General features: G+C 43.3%; 1 protein-coding gene across 2 annotated transcripts in view; it reads right to left on the bottom strand.

Annotated features, from left to right (window-relative positions):
• The window catches only part of zfhx4 (zinc finger homeobox 4), a 75,585-nt gene extending 61,075 nt beyond the window's left edge, over positions 1-14,510 (bottom strand). Inside the window, exons 1-2 of one of the 2 annotated variants that reach the window (XM_028432423.1) lie at positions 14,127-14,510; positions 6,483-6,579 (exon numbers count right to left, since the gene is read on the bottom strand). The gene's annotated coding sequence lies outside the window, so the exon portion shown is untranslated. The remainder of the gene's footprint in view (positions 1-6,482; positions 6,580-14,126) is intronic. The other variant, XM_028432422.1, reaches the window with a different exon arrangement.
• Positions 14,511-15,765: the final 1,255 nt, after the last annotated feature.

Raw genomic sequence — 15,765 nt, 5'->3', positions numbered from 1 at the left:
ACTTTTTTTTTTCCTAGAGAAGGTATGCAGGTTTTTCCCCTCAGGTTGATGACAAGTAAATTGGTCTCATTGGTTGCTCAGGTAACATTACACCCAGGTCTCCTCAGGCCCGTACCTGATATTTCATTGTTATAGAAAGAAATATCTGTGTAACACCTGAAGAAAATAGAAACACATGAGAGCATCACAGGAAACAAAAATAGAATGTAAAACAAACGTGTTGATCAGGTAAAAGCAAACAGTTAACCCAGCGGCAGTGCTTGCCTTTTTCCCCCCCTCTCTTACAGCAACAAGCCACGGATGGGCTCTAAAATCTGATTTAAGATCAGATTACACCCGCCTCTGTCCGAAACCAGGCTGAGCCGAAAACATCTCAGTCCCTGCTTAGAGGCAACCACTCCAAAGACTTCCCATTGAGTTTAAAGCCCAGTTAAATTTACTTCCTTTAAGAAGTTCCTCCTTGCGGTGCTAGTGCAGCACTGGGTCAGTGTCAGTGTTTATCTCCTGCTTGTATGGCCTCATAGAGACAAAGTTTAATGGATTAAAGACAACTTTGACTGGATTTAGCATTCTTACAAATGGACTTTGGGCTTACACAGTCCAGTCCAAATATATGCACAAGCCTCGCGCCTTTGAAGAGGCAATATTTCAAACTAAACTCAAACTGAAACATGAAAATAAACAGTCAGACACTGCTGGGTCGCAGTCACCACTTACTGCCCTTGCTAAAGATTTTTCCAGCATCAAAGGCAAAGCCAATCTACATAGCTAATGCCTCCACTTTTTTCCTTTCCTCTTCCTCCAACTCGAAACAGCAAAGACTTGGGGGGAGTGAAAAAAAAGTGGGGATTTTTCTTTTGCTGGCAATCTGGAAACACTCTCTAGTTAATTAGGGTTGATTGGAAATGAACCGCACAAACAAAGGGCAGCCTATGTCCTGACTATTATGACCGTGCACGCATGCACGCACGTGCACAGACAGCTTCTAAAACAATCTTAGAAGTGCACGCTGGTAGGAGCAACACTATCTGGAGTCTTCCTCTTACTCCCTCTCTCTCTCTCATCCCCCTTGACCCACACACACCACCCCCAAACCTCCACCTTCACCCCCCCAGATTAAGGGAATGCACCGCCTAAGAATGTGTGACGACCTCCACTGCCAAGGAGCAAAACTTCCAGCCACTGATGCCACAAAAGGCAAGAAGGTAATTAAGTTTGAAAGAATAGAAGCACTGCCGCAAACAATGCACCAGTGTCCACGGGGAGGGATATATGTGTGTGCGTGTAGGAAGGGGGGGGTGAAGAAGCAGAAAAGCCATTAACATTCAGTGGCCTGGGTGAGAGAGAGGAAGGAGGGCAAAGGGGAACTGAGGATGGCATTCTCTCTTTCTCTCTCTGTGCTTCTCCCTGTCTTTCTCCATCTCAGCACGACTTGTCTGTTCATTCTTTTTATTTATCTCCCGTCTTTTTTATTTTCTCCCAATCACCCTCACATCTGGTTAGAACCCCACTACCCCTCCCATATCACCCCCCACCACACTGCAGCAGCTTTCCAATGCTCTTTTTGGCCCCTTCGCTGTTTCTTGTTGTTGCTCTCTATGTGAGAGGAGCCCCCCTGCAGACACACACACACACACACACACAAATGCTGTCACACACACTTTTTTTTGTTGCCATCTCTTGATTATCTGTTTTGCAAGGCTAAGTTGCACACTTTGCATAAACTTAAGTTGGAGTACAGAACTAGTTAAGACACACAGGTACACAAGCATAGAGTATCCCTGTTGGTTACCACCTGAGAGTGCTAAGAAAAAACTAGATTACCTCCCTACACACACACACACACATCTGCAACATACAAACACAAAAAACACACAGGGAGCTTTCATCTTTTTTGCCACATCTCCAGAAAAGCAGCAACTCAATTAGCAAAGAATGTAATTTTATTTACAGACTCCTAAGTAATTCGTAACACACACACAGACTCACACAGTTTAAGCAAACTGTCCCTCTCCCACGTGGTTGGAGCTAAGAAAGAAGTATTCATTGCTCATGCATGTGTGTCAGTGTCTGTGTGTGTGTATATCTCAGTGTGTGTGTGTGTGTGTGTGTGCATGCGTGTTCGGACAGTGGAAAGATCATGAGACGCATTTACGTCAGATGAGTGAATCAGACAAACCACCACTAATTTCAATGAGGGATTCTTTTTGAAGAGAGAGGGAGGGTGAGACTGAGAAGTTAAAAGTCAGGGAGAGGCAGACAAACAATGAAAACAATATATTAGGAAACCAATAGTGTGCGTCTGTGCGCATCTACTCTCATTCAGCTTTTCTACACAGTTAAGGAAAGCAAGTCACCAACTAATTGTTGTTTTGTGGCGTTATGTGTTTAGTAATCTGCCTCTCTTTGTCTCTGCATCTCACCAGAGACATGGATTAGTGCTAAAATGATGACTGCTTAATCCTTGATTTGCCTGTGCTAAATAAATATTAATCTAGCCTGCTCATCATGCTCTTGTAAGGTACAACATACACAATATGAAAGGGCTTAGTTGTTACATAAATCGCAGCCTTATCTTTTGGATGAGGCAAAAGCAGGAGACCACACAGACACACACACACACACACAGACACACACCTCGCCTCTGCTATAGTTGAAGGGGGTGGCAGGGTGAGATTATTTGCCAAGTGAAATTAATAATCCTGCTAAATACAAAGCCTGAACAAAATCTCTAAAAATGCATGTTTTTCTCCTGGGGTGTGTAGATACACACAATTATATTCCAGCACAGGAAAAGAAATTACAAATATCACTCATTTGTGTTGATTCAGACCCTCTCTATCTCTCACTCTGCCTCTCAGCAGGTTTGTTTAGAAAAAATACTGCTGGGAACATGAAAAATGAAAGCTGCCATTGCTGGACTCTCTTGCTCTCTCTCTCTCACACACACACACACACACACACATATTGACAAGGCTGTGGTAGTGCAGCGCAGAAGAGGTTAAGCAAACACTGTCCACGTCAGTCAAGGATAGCACACACACTCACAGACAGACACACAGAGCAGTCTCTGACGCAGGCATTTCACATCCACCTGGCAAATATAAACGACTGGTTATGCTGTATCAACTACCATGTGCCTCACATGCTCTGCTTATTTAATGCTGTGATACGTGTGATGCTTGTGAAATAACTTGTATGTGTAACTTATTTTAAGACAGCATTTGTATATGTGACTTCTAGGATTGAAATACTTGGCAGAGCGGTCCTAAATTAAAAGCGTGGAGTATGTTTCCACCACTAAAATATGTTTTTGCAAGGTCCTGCTGATACTTTCAAACCTATTATTAAGCATTACAAGCTAATGTAGCAACTCCAGCTACTTGTTGCCAAACGTTTATTCCTTTTTAGGAATGTGGGGAGAGAAAAAAATCACAAAAGTTACCTTATTTGGTGAAAGATGAGTATCAGTTTGAAAAAGTTCAAAAACATGCTGTTAGTTATAGGACAGTACATACCAGTCAGTGCATTTTAACCACAGCTGCGTGTTTGCTGGCTGTCTAAAATGTCAGTTATTACTCTATTACGGCATGGACAGGTAGGGACATCCTGTCTCTCCAGTGTGTCAAAGTCAGCTGATTTATGTTTGCTTAACCTGTGCTTATCTGTCCAATTACAGCCCCACAGAAGAGGAGGAGGAAGAGGGGGAGGAGGTGGAGGAGGAGGAGGAGAAGAAGAAAACAAAGGATAAAATCTGCTTAAACACTTCACAGTTAAGATATAGACACCTTGCCAATTGTACTGACATTTCTCAAGACATGGCGACCAAATCTTTTCCAGGGGTAACAATAAAGTTTAAAGTTCAAACCCCCACTGTTTTCTAAAGACGGTACTCGGCGGGACCCTAGCCCTGTTATTATCTTCATAAACATAATCATAGGGCAGGTATCCTGACTGACGCCACAAGCTATGTGCCCCTCACTTAAACATCTCCTGAGCACTTCTCTGACACGCCACAAAGACAACCATTAATGTCTTGGGCATTTCAACAGGAAAAAGAAAAACAAATGAACACACATTTGTGTTCAAAGGATGGGAGCAGGCAAAAGAGATTTGTGGAAAAACACACAATACACACATACCTTTTGGCTTTCCAAGAGCTTGAATACTCGTGACAGGTCTAATTTCTGGACCCAGGGAATTACTAATTAACTTAAGCTTTCGGCTCTCTATTTAATTAGAGAGGTCTCCAAATGAACTTTAGACCAAAGCCATTTGCTTTTTAAACAAACCCCCTTTTTCTGACAGCTGTTGTGAGTTTGCCCTCTTCTCACAAAAACCACAAGGAAAGCACAGTTGTTATTTATGCCATCATAGGCTCTTTTTCTGGTTACTGTGGGAGGAGGGGGGAGAAAAAAGAGAATAGGGGGAGGAGAGGGAAGAAAAAAATGAGCAATGGAGTTGAAAAGTGTACATTTTAATTGGATTTCACTACAAACAAACAACTGTCAGATGTAATTAGCATGGTTTTAGATTAACGCTGCAATATTCCTTTATCAAATAAACACCATGTCACGCAAATCTAGGGCCAGCCTGCTGAGAGAAAACCGAGATAAAATGGACCCATTACCTTACTGCTTGCTGTGGGAAATATATTAGTGACGCAGTAACATATTTAAATTTAACGTAAAAGTGAAGGTTTGTTTTTCTCTGCCTGTTTTTCTTTTCTTTATTGCCTTTTATGTGACAAACCAGGGAAGCATGGAGGTCAATGACAAGGCAACTGTAGGCTGGAGTCAGCAATATCTGTGTAAACACACATGCACAAATAGACTGTGCTTACAGCAAAGGAAATATATTATTTATTTTATGTTATTTTTTTTTTTAAAAAGAACATGTCTGCCGTTCCTTTAACGTTATTCTAAAAAGAGGGAGAGTCTCCAACAAGCCAAACAGACCACCAGAACCATCCATCACCACATCATGACACTTGTTTAGGTATTGTGTTAAAGGAAGACATCCAGTCTTCAGCATACTTTGCTTTTTTAACAGTTCCTCCAAAGCCGTCTAATATCTGCTCATCTAAACTGGGATGAAACGAGGGAAAACTCCCCGCCTTTATTTAGTCTATGTGCAGAGAGCTGATACATCAGTGAAAACCACTGACAAAAACTAGCCCTGCTAATACCTACAATTTCATATACAAGAACATTCCAGAGCAGGCTCTGCTCTTCTTCTTTTTACTGTCACAGTTTTTTTTTCCTTTTTAAAAGCAAATAATTAGAGATTATTCCACAGCTGCTGGTGCCAGGCCAGAAAAAGAGGTAGACTTTGAGAGAAATACTGTTGGCTGAAGTCTCCCTTTGGGAGATGTGGAGACACATGCTTGCTGGCCTGTATTAGATCAGACCAACGCTGGAAAAGGAAAGTTCTGCAATCTGTTTTTTTACTACTTCTCCAGCAGTTACAAATGGGACACGACTATTGTGATACGGCTGCGCTTGTGAGCATTTTATCACCTGCAGATGAAATTTGTATTTCTTTTAGAAGCATACCTTAACCGCTCACTTCTGTCTGTTTAAAGCGCACAAATTGATTTTAAACTTAATTTCAATACAATTCTGAAATAGTGCAAACAGATTTTTATTGAGTCAAAGGAATCTAGGTTTTAATCATAATAATAATAATAGTCTCTGTGCAGCTCGAGTCAAATTCTCTGGTAAATTCATTTCATCTCTCATTACACTGTTTGTTTAAGACCACAAGTCATGCATAATTAATTAGCCACTTATTCCCTGACGAGCCTTGCCAATGGCCTTGATATCCACATCCTGCTGCCTTCAGGAATACCACATGCCAATCATGTCACATACCTGCAATATATACAAGCACATGCAGATGCTGACATGCATAAAAATCATGAATTGAGAAGAGGCTAAAGGTGATTTGATGCATTTACTGCATACTTATTTTTTCAAAATAATTTCACTGGATACAGTATCGCTCTCTTCTTACATGCTCCTCCATCTTTACTTAAGGTCTATTAATGTGCATATGTCTTGTGACTGGGCTCTCTGCCTTTTCAATCCTCGTCTTTGTCTTTGGCCAACAAGGAAGGGAATGTATCATTTGTCATGAGATGTCTTGTGCTATTGTGGTGTGTCTTTTCTCAAACCTGGAGAAACTTAGTCATTCATCAACTTCTTTTTTCTCTCAACTCAGAGATTGTTGTTTAATGTCTGTCTGGATGAGACACTCGTGCATATATTTTTTCCTGCTTTTGTTGTTTAGTTTTTTTTTTTATCTTTGCCAGTTTTTGCAGCTCTGGAAATACGTTAGAGAGCAATCGATAAATTGTGGCATATAACCTTTTGTGCTGTGTGTTATTTTGTCACTAGGTACAAGAGGGACAAACCTTTCTAAAATAAAAGGCTGCTGAATGCTTTGTTGAATATGTAAGATGAGGACTTTGAGGCACTCACATGGACCTGAAGGGCTGAGCAAGTGTCCTTCACAGTGACTGCATCAAGGAGTACAGAGGACAAACAGTGTGCCTGAAAGGTAACTGCAGCTTCAAGTCTACAGTGATGTGCAGAAAAAAAAGAGAATTAACAGATATGCACAGAAGAGACGGTTAGAAAAATCTGAGGGGAGTTTGTTTTTGCATTTAAATTGCCCAATCACTGTTTGCTGTCAAACTCCCCTCCATACACAACTGCCATGCTGGTCATCAGAAAAAGAGAACATGCAAATGACAGAGAGAGACAGAGAACATGAGAACATGAGGAACTAAACCAGAGATATACAGAGAGAGCAATCAGCAACAAAGCCCATTTTATTTGACCTAAACCTGACAATCTCAGCCACCCCGAGGGCCCACAGGACCTCAGATCAAACAGAAAGAGTACTCCAACACACGGCCCCGATTGTTCTTTCCCCACCCAATGAAATCCCCCACTTCCACTTTGAAATGAAAAGAATAAACATATTATTCTAAATGAAATACCCAGGCCTGTGTTTTTCCATGGCTAATATCCTGTACGAGATGGCTGATGCAAAATAGGCAGGAGAGCCTGAGAACGGGACAGAGCGCAGAGGGAAGAGAAAAATCCCCCTCTTTCTATTTTCCCTTAAGAGACTGATGAAGGCTTGGCGGGATGAGAGAGAGAGAGAGAGACAGACATAGAGACATAAGAGAGAGAGTGAGAGAGAGGGTAACGCAATCCCGACTGGCGCTGGACCAACAGCAACAAAAACATTTAGATAACCGCGCTCAATAATGAACGATTTCAATGAGGACAAAAATTACATTTCCTACAGATAACATGCCCCCTTCCCATAACAGAGCCAAAAGAGCCTTGAAACCACGTCATGCTCAACAGTGGTGCAGCGGAGTATTATGTTAGGAGAGGGTTGTAGTAACTATATTAGTATCCTTTTACCTCACCAGAGACAGTACTTTTACTGGTTGTAAGCAGATAGAGTTGGCAGACCTTAGAGAGACGGGGAGTAATATAGACCCTGTATGACAACACGACCTAGCTTTGCTGGAAAAGCAACAAATCACTACTCAACTGACTCGGCCTATGCCATAACACTACCAGTGGTGCGGCTCAAGCGATTACCGATCTGCAACACATGCTAAATGGACCACTCAAAATAAAACTCCACGTACACATAACCGAGGATCACTGCAGCACACTTGATCCTCACAGGTGGTGCGGGTCACGGCGAGAATGCCATCCCCACCTTTCCCATCCACTAAGCACTCACTTCCTTTCATGCCAAAGTCTGTCAAGTTGCTTGAGAGGGGAAGAGGCAAGAAAAGAGGAGATATAGCGTGGAAAGGAGGCAGAGAAAGAGAGAGGGAGTCTTTGTCCTCCTCCACTCAGCTCCAGCACGTTTCCTCTTCGGGTCTGGCCAGAATTAGCATATGAAAGGCAAGGGAAGGCGTGCAAAAGGTCAAAGAAAGAGGATCCTGTCCAATGAGAGACAACAAAAACAGGCCACACCGGCCTTTGTGCTGTTCATGTTCTCCACCACCCAACCTCACGCCCCTCCCTCGACCCTGGATCATTTCCATACGCCAGATGCAATAGCAATAATGACGGTTGATCATAAATTACTTACAAAGTCAAGTTGGGTCATATGGAAGTCACGGTGGCAATTTTGAGCTGCGTCACCACCCTCCCTCCCAGCGCTTCCGCCAGAGCTCACATGCACGCAGGCGTTCATATAAAACACACCTGCCTTGCAATTTCACAGTTGCCTCTGTCCAGATGATATCTGATAAAAATCCTTAGCAAACATCTCAATAAAGGAAAATGTAAGAGCAGTGTGGTTTGATTTGATCCACGCAAGCCGCTCCCTTCCTTCCATGTAAATGCTACCTGAGCCACATCTATCCACTACATAATTGTATACTCCAGTGCTTTAGGGAAGCAGTTTAGTATATACAAGGAGGCTTAGGGAGTTTACTAGTCTCCACACTTACTCTATTATCATACATATTGCTTCACATGACAGCTTCCATCTGTTGGCATGCGAACAAACAACCCCAAAAACACTGGCCTGGTGTTTCCGGGGTCCTCTCCGGCAAACATAGTCCTCGACCGGCAGCGGCCTCAGACACGGGGACTGGATAGGAATGAGGGGAAGAGAGGGAGGGAGAGAGCGAGAGAGAGAGAGGGAAGAGGGGTAGAGCATTTCATCTCTCTTTCATCTCTGTCAACCAGTCAAGCGTTCAATGCCCCATTCAGCGCCTGCCCAGCATTATGCAAAATAATGCTAATCCCCTTTCCCGTGCTTTCACACTTGTATAAACCGCCGTTCCTGCCTCTGAAAAGCAATTATATCAGTTTACGTTCCTGTCAAAAAACAGGATTAGCATGCAAGTACTAGTAGCACCAACTAGGCCCAATCTCTATCCACCTTTGGCTATCTGGAAGCACAGAACGTTAAATGTTTGTCCACCCTCCCCTCCTAAAAAAAAAATGTCCTGCTGCTTGGTTGGGTGTAGCTATAAAAGTGCTGTAATTAGATATTTAGATGGAATGAAAAGAAGGGGTGACTAAAGTTTTGAGCCAGACCCCCTCATCCCTGTTATATTTTGGCCTGAGCATTTGTTTGCCGGAATCTCAGTCGTCATACAATAATCAGAAACAAAGTCAGCTATGTCGCTACACGACATACCAGTCTCACAGTCCCAGTCCTGCTTCTCAGACAGTATGTGTGTTATACATGTGACACACAGAGAATGACACACAAATGAACTGCTGTTGTTCCCTCCGACACGTTGCGGCCACATGCGCACATGCAAACACACACACATACACACACACTGAGCAGACAAGGAAAGATGGCAAGAGTATTTTTGAATATGCAAATGCTCGTACAAGCGCAGCGCGTGTAAATAGGAGTCATTGTGAGCTGGTTTAATCTGGACAGTCAGGCCTCTCTCTCGCACTCTCACTCTCTAACCCTCTCATGTTTTTTCAGGGTGGGGGGGGGGGAGGAAGGATGCACACCCATCCCAACTGACGACAGGTCAGGGACAAGGGACATTAGTCAGCACAATTAGCAGGGTCGTCATGGCGACTAATGAAATTTGGCAAAGTGGCAGAGCCAGAGACTTAAATGAGCTAGCTGGTTATGTGCTAGCACGGGGGGCTGGCTGGCTGGCTGCTGGCTGGTTGCCTTACACACACCCATTATTCTCTTTTCTGCCGTGGTGGTACAATAGAGTCACTTGTATCTCAGCCGATACCCACCGGCAGTACAAGCTCTCCGCCTGACAATTTGCATATGTTAATATAATTAAGTGCTAATTACACTAAAACTCGCATATTCACAAGCACCCTCCCCGGGAGCTACAGAGAGGCTTGATCTCGTTCCAGGTCTTTAACCCTCCTCCGCGTCTCGCTCAGTGTGTGTGATAGAGAGAAATTGTGTGTTAGTGGTGCTGCCCCAGGGCTGACACAGGAAGCCCCCCTTCTTTCAGACATAATGCTGAGCCGCAGCAAACTTCTTAGCTTCTACCCCATTACAGGCCTCCCTATATGCCAGGAGACCCCTGACACTGCTGCTGCAGACCATCACCCCTCAAACACACACACATCCAGCTTTGCAAAACAGACGTTGCGTAAAAGACCTAGGATAAATCTAAATAAGTGTAAAGCAGACAGTCCAAAAAATGACAACTTGGCCCATGAGAGTCAAATACAACTGATGCAGCGGTTGTGTGTGTGAGCATGTGTTTGGCTGGAATTCTAACTGCACTGCTCCAGCTTGGAAACCCTAAATAAAAAGAAATTCAACCACCTATTATTCATGTGAAGAAAATAGCAGAGCTGGATATGCTCTACAGTGAATCTATTGAAAGCAGGTGACCAAAATGACAACAGTTATTACAGTCGTAGATAAGAGACAAAAAAAATCTACATGATTCCCTCCAGTGTGTATGGATGTGAGTGTGTGTAGGCCTGCCGTTTTGATAATGGAGGACAGGCGGTTGTGCTTTTCACATCGTAATGGCCGTGAATCAGGGAGGAAGCCAAGCGGTCGTGCTACAATTAGAGTTCTTTTGTGCCTCTTCCTCTGTCTCTTTCTCCCTCTCTTTTCTTGTTTTCAATCGCTGACACTCTACCTATCAAGGGTATGTTAAAACAGTCTGCTCTACTGCAAAGCCTGAATGGAGGGGACTGAGTGGAGGGAAATTCACACTGTGCTGCTGCTGCTACTGCTGCTGCTGCTGCTGGCTGGACACGCACATACACACGCATGCACACGCGCACCAGATGGTACAGGAAGGAGGATTAAATAAACACACATGCACAGACACACACCTATTGGGGAGACAGACGCCTCTGTGTGCACTGTCCCTTAATGAATGTCTATTGGGAGTCAGAAGGTCCAAGCTCATTTAGTTGACTCTCAATGAGATGCAGCATTATGACTATGGTAATACGCTCCTCCCTTCCCCAATAATCATACGCAGGTCATTGTGTCAGAGTGATTCATTTCTATCACACACATACGCCAGATGTTATTACGCAGGAGAGTAAATCTCTCAAATGGATGTCGATGGGCTTCTATGCAAAAAAGGTGCAAAGCGGAGAAAAAAGAGAAGAAAAAAAAAATATTGTTATAGCAGTCCAGTGTGTAGTAAGCTATACTGCCTGCTGAAGCATGACGGCTGGTAATGCAGGTTTGGATGTAGCTCTGTGTGTGTCTCATTGAAGGGGGGAAGCTCCCCTTCACTAATACCTGCTACTCGGATTACCACAACGTCTTAAGTATTCAACCGAACTCATATTTTCCCTTTCTGCCTTTTTAGCCAAATTGGCTGTCTTTACACTGTAAAGCAGCGATATAGCCCTCCTTACTAAGGGCCTATGGGGGATCCACGGAGAAGAACATTAAAATGCAGCGATAGCCTTGTTGCAAAGCTCCTCTCTATTTCTTTCTCTCTCTTTCTGCAGCAAAGGCTTCTAAATCATCCAGCCTCCTCTATTAGACGGGAGACTTATTGAGGTAGAAACCATAAAAAATGAAGAAGGGAAATTTAATCCCTGAAATATTGATTTGCACATTAATATCAGATAGGCAGAGGGCAATCTAGCCGGGTGGAAATGACACATTGTCGACCCCTAGGAGAGGCCCGAGCCAATCTTCTAGCTGCATGTGTCTTAGACCCAGGAGTTATAGGACAGACTCAGCCCCTGTCTCCCTCTCTCCCTCCCATCCTCTTCTCCTCCCAGTACCCTCTCACCCCCCCCCCCCCCCCCCTCCATCCGCACCCTTAATGAAGGCTGCAATGCTGAAAATGCATTAGCTTTTAATAATCAAGAAGCATTTCAAGCCAACAGCTATTGTCCTCCCAGGGCTGTCTGCCCATCTCTCTCACACTATATGTTTTTTTATCCATCCGGTTTACAGCTACGGGTAACATCGCATGCAGCTTAACTAACATGACGAGATACACACTTAGTCTTTGATAGTGTGAAGACACTCATCACATAAAAACAAAAACAAGGGGGCCTCTGCAAACTAAGTGTTCTCTCATTTGCAAGACAAGGAAAATAACAAAGATTTTGTTATTATAGAGTGAGACAATACCATCATTAACTGATGAAATTCACTGCAATTAGACAGGACCATATTGTCTCATAATTTTTCTTTTTACACTATTAATTATTTTATTCTTAGGCCTTTGCTGCATGTTGTGTTTAAATGTAAGATTTTATGCAGATGCAATTAAATCTTCTGACAAGACAGAAGATCTATCCACAGTGTTCACAAAACTGATCTCAGATGCTTTAATATTCAACTGACGGCAAAACATATTTTTATTAAATGCAATATTTAAATTCGGTATGGCTTCTTCATAATAATAACAATATCAATATTAATAATATTATTACAGCAGTAAGGTGGCCCGTATTTACTTTTTCAGAAGCTTAAAAAAAATCCCATATTTTGATGAAAATGTAGACTTTCATATTCTATATAAAAACCGTGTATGAATTCAATAATCCAAACAAATTTAAAAGTATAACGCATTTGGGAAAAAACTGAATTACAGCCTCTATTTTCGGAGATAAATGCGCTCTGAAATCATCCCAAAAACAGGCAAGAAAAGCCGTGTATAAATAGAGACAATCCTGTAAAACAGGGTCGCCTGTCCTATGCTGGCGCACCGTTCACTTGGAGCATATAGTCTTTTCACACACACACACTCACACACACACTACACCGTTACATACCCGGGTTGGAGACTGACTGGCCCCTTGGCCCCTGTTTTGTTTTTTTTTTTCCTCCCGTGCGATCGATGTCCCCCCTGTCACTGTCGCGTCCCAATCCGAGCCAAGTCTATCTACCTACCTCAAAAAAAACAGCCTTCAGGAGGCAAAACCACCTGAGAGCCCCAACCTCTGCACCATGTCTCCCCTAAATTCATACAAAACAACACTAATCTACAACTTAAAGAACGTGTTATAAACATGATCGCTGGGAAATAACAGAAGGACACTTTGCAGAAGGAAATGATCGCCTGAGCACGCTGACGCGGATGGAGACCGAGAGTGGAAATGGAATTTACAGACTATGAATGGAGAGCGGAATTTAAATACGTTAACTCCAATTAATGCACATAGAGTATGAATGTGGGCTACACGCTGACGTCTCAGATGCCGATACTTTAGAAAAATAGGGGACCCATGGGTTGGCTGGCTCTATAGGGACTCGCTGCGCTATCAGTAGCCCAACGATCGGTCTCCCTCCTGGGCGACGCAGCCACCCACGCCTCGCTAAAGTGAGACTACTTTTGAAGCACAGCAGGTAAAGGTGCATGGTTGGCAAATGTGCGCTGCTTTCGTGACGATTCCCTCTTATTGACCTTACTTTGGCAGTTTTTTAAGATTATACACTTATTCAGACGGAAAGGGGATCGTGTCGGGAGACAGACCGTGTCACTTCGGCAGCGAATGCCTGGAAGGTGCGTGGAAGCCGACGTGTTAAAAACTGGCTTTGAGCGCTGCGGTGCGTCCAAATAACGACTTCAGGTGAAATATTTGATGCTTTTAGACTGAAATGTGAAGTCGGGAAGTGGAGGAAACAGCAGACCGGACACCTCCGACATGAAACAAGCTCAAAGCGGACATGTCCGAAAGATCGGACTCCTGGAAAGGCAACACCACATCCGCACTGCAAAGCCTCACAGGCGAGGGGCAACGTCTCGCCTTCTCTCGCTGTTATCTAACGTGAAACACTCACTCTATCTGTCCTCTACCAAAAAAATCTCAACAACCTCCGCAATAAACTTTGCGAAAAGGCAGGTCTGGACGTGATATCGTACTATAATACCACGGACACATGCGTAAAGAACGCCTCCAACACTGTCACTCGCTTGTTTTACTGGAGCCAAAGAGCCGGAGTTCCACTAACATCACGATATCCGCCTTTATTCTGGACTAAAAAACACCCAGCACCTGTTATCCAAACAACCCCGATGTCAAAGATCCACCAGCGAGATAGATAATCAATACCCGACCCCTAAATTCGACACACACACCCCAAACTACTCAATAAAAGTTAAAGGGAGAGGTGGAAAGGAAAAAAAAACTTACTTTCTTCCCCCTCCAAAACCGTCACCTCCGCTTCTGTCTCTGCTCTTGGGTTTATAAAACAGTCACATCCAGTGGCTTCCGTAATTAGACAATAAAAACGTGGAAAAACTGGGAAAATTACAATAATCCTCCAACTTTATATTGGGAAAAGGGGTAACATCACAAATGTCAAGCGTTTAGAGAGCTATCCCTTATTTTGGTTCCGGTGGCGGTGAAACGACGTGTCGACGGGCTGCCTCGCAGTTTCTCTTGTGGACGGGGATCGGGAAACGGAGGAAAGGAAATGAAAATCCGATATGTCTTTATTCTGCTAATTATTATCGTTTTAGCCCTGTTTAAAAAAATGGCTGATTAAGTTGAGTGCGCATGTCTTTGTGTGTCTATTTCCCGATATGCACTCTGGGAATGGGTAGAGAGACAGAGAGAGAGAGAGGACGAATGAGAGAGAGAGAGAGAGAGAGAGAGAGAGGGAGGGAGCAAAAGAGAGACGGAGAGGGAGGGAGAGAGAGGGAGAGGGAGAGAGAGAGAGAGGAGAGAAGTGTAATTAGTGAGTTGATCAACAGTCTCCACATTGCAAATGACGCGCACACGGAGCCCTGGCGGCCGCATAGGTCCATGCGCGCAGAGGATCCTTTTGTATGGCTCCTCTACGAGGGCCAAATCACATGTAGAACAATGGACAACGACTGGACCTTTACTACTTACAAGTGCTTAGAAGTCATCTTTTCTATATTAAAAAACAACTTTTGCACATCAATATCCCTGCACAGCACAGCAGAATACTTCCACACGGCTTTCTTTTACTGTTGATTTAACAAATATAAGATGTTCATGCTACCTTTACATCAGTTTGATTTTATTGATTATGACACTACAGGTGAATTACTTTCTCTAAGATACACACAATGAACCTTCTTTGTAGATTCCGATTCTAATGCTGTTAAATATAAATTCTATTTTTACAGGTTTGGAACGATTTGTCAAAAAGGGCGACAGCTGAACTTTGAGAATAACATGTTTTTTTTTTATCAACAATATACGTAAAAACATAAAGCAAATACACACCTGGAGAGGAAGAATGAAAACCACAAGGCTGCATTGTGCTGCGCAACAAAACGGACTCACACAATGTGTGAAGTACGTTTTGTATGTTATGTATTAAAGAACAAAATGCATCCACACACCTGTGTAATTTACGCTACACGTGGATGCACAGTTTTTGGGCGTTTATTGTCGTGATCTTTATAATATAACGTCATTTCTTTTTATGAAAATGAGAGCACTGCATCCGAGCTGTTGCTTATATGGTGCACATAAACACACAAGCTTTAAAAGCAAGCCACAAAGCACCACAGTAATCCACCACATGTTGGAAAGTCATCTCTGCCCTTTCGGGACCGCTGAGGCCCCGTGTGGGTTCAATAGAGACAAAGTGCAAAATCCAATACAGGGTCACACAAAAATCCCCCTCTCTATTCAAAGCACAATTCACGGGCGTTTACATTTAGTGTCCTTACAAAGTGCATCAGTCTTTTGGCCCAGTATCACACCAATGCAAACCGTTTACTGTGTTTCCCCTCCGGTTTCTTAATAGAGGCTTTTGGGCAAGAGGAAGACTTTACACAGTCTCAATCGGGGA

This window comes from Parambassis ranga, chromosome 20 (genome assembly GCF_900634625.1).
Source record: "Parambassis ranga chromosome 20, fParRan2.1, whole genome shotgun sequence".
NCBI lineage: Eukaryota > Metazoa > Chordata > Actinopteri > Ambassidae > Parambassis > Parambassis ranga.
This window is presented reverse-complemented; position numbering and strand designations above follow the sequence as displayed.